This window comes from Mus pahari, chromosome 4 (assembly GCF_900095145.1).
Source record: "Mus pahari chromosome 4, PAHARI_EIJ_v1.1, whole genome shotgun sequence".
NCBI lineage: Eukaryota > Metazoa > Chordata > Mammalia > Rodentia > Muridae > Mus > Mus pahari.
The window spans coordinates 116,503,197-116,505,384 of NC_034593.1; positions in this window are offsets into that span (position 1 = coordinate 116,503,197).

Below are 2,188 nucleotides of genomic sequence, written 5' to 3' on the forward strand. Positions count from 1 at the left end.
CACACACACACACACACACACACACACACACACACACACACACACACACATCTGCCTTGGAGAGAAAGCAACTGACAGACCAGGGGAGAAGTCATACTTGAATATGTTTTTATATGTCTTATGTGTGATAAGGCATGGCTGTCATTGAACAGAAGCCTTGCGGAGCAAGTAGCCCTATGGAAATATAACTAATACTAAGCTGATAGCTCCTCAGCTTCAGAGAAGATAAATTCGGTAACGTCAATGGGAAAGTAGGAAATTTTACTGATGGTATGAATCAGTAACTTGTGCCTCTGTGTGCAGAGAGGAACCAAATTAGACTATTAAAATATTTCCTTAGCGTCTAAGTGATTCTACCTCCCGTTCCTCACCTGTTCATCAGAATGCATGCAGCGACACATGTAGTTACTGGAATGATTCCAATCGCTTTTCAATTTGGGGGTACATTATGATTTCTGTTAAATAGGGACATGGATAGTTGGGAATACTTTGGATTAATGTCTAATTTACTTTATTTGCTTTTCTTCTTATAACTGGACAACTCCTTGTAGTTTCATAATTTTTGAATCATCACCCATGAGTTTAAGGTCTTTAGAATGAGCTTCCAGAGGCCTTGTTATTAGTTAGCAAATTTAAAGAACCCGCTGTGTTGGCCAAATCTCCTTATGCAAACCAAGTGAAATGCGGGAATGAAGTGATCTAATGTAACAAAGGAGCAAAGTGAAATGATTTCTCACAGTTCCCTCTGTTTGTCTATTCTTAACCACCATCCTCTGAAAGTGTAAATGAAAAGTCCGGGGTGATTTATTTCAGAAACTAAATAAATAGAGCACACCGTTGCCTTTTCGCTTCACTGTGTACCTTGCCTTCTGGTGTCTTTCCTCCCTCTGCAAAAGCTATTTCAACAAGACCATGTAAATGTCTCTAATTGTGAGAGAAAATGTTAATATAACATTTACACAGTTCAGCAGCTTCAAAGCTATTTCAGTGACAATGCTTAAAAGGCAACTTAAACACAGAGACCTCAAGTCCACATAAATGCCAGTTTAGTGGGACATTTGGTGACAGAGCCTTAGAAACAGAAACAAAGAGGAAGAGAGTCAAACAACCCATCTTCCAGCCTAATTCAAGTCATTTAGAAGCCCCATGCCTAAGCCAAGGATTATTAGTGATGCTATCTACGTCAGCTTGGCTGTTCAGGAAGAAACAGCTCTCTATTAAAGAAAAAAGGGGGAGGGGGAGAAGAAAGGAAAGAAAATAGTTTAAAGCCCAGTAATTCAGGCTTGCATAAATCTCTAATGGATTCTGTCTTCTTATGATTGGCTATGCGTTCTTTTCTTTGCCCAAGGGAGACACTATATGTCTTCGAGGGGAATAATAGTAACTCCATCTTGTGTGTAATATGATATCTGCCAGTAATCCTCAGGATTTAGGCTTTGTCTGCCATAAACAAAAGGCCACCCATCCATAATGTGTCTGAGCTATTCCAGACTCTTTACCTTAGCAGGTGACTCCACAAGATGGACGTGGCCAACTAAGCCCGTTTGTACCTGCGGGCAATTTTGCTCCCAAGATAACTTAGAAAATGTAAAAACAACAACAACAACAACAACAACGAAAAAGCTTATTTCTCTTCTTGAAAAAACAAAGTGTGACCGGCATCCTGCAGTTGGATCCATTTCCTAGACTTTTCTCTGGAGTCAGGATGCAGTATCAAATAACACATGCTTTTTTTTTTTTTTTTTTTTTTTTGTGAGCTGATGAAGAAGATACCAATGTTGTGGATTAATTTATTGGAGATATGTTCATTTCAACCCCTTATATAAAAGAGATGATAATTGAAATAGGGGGGAAGTATTTATGATTTACATGTTAAGGTTGCTCAAAAGATGAGTAAAGTTATGTAGAAAAGTCTGTTTTGTCATTATTCCACCCTGGGGCATTGCAGACTGAGTTAGACTGTGGGTGGTTAATCTTCCTAAATTGATGGATTTATTCACTCAGACAAATGTACACCTATTACCTCTACAGCATTTCACTCAACTCTGAGACACTAAGAAACCCTTGCTTTTAGTGGACTGCATGAACTAATTGTAGAGTTTTTAGTCTAAAAGAGCATCTGAGTTTGTTTGTTTGTTTGTTTGTTTTGTTTTTTGTTTTTTTGTTTTTTTGTTTTTTAGCATAGCTG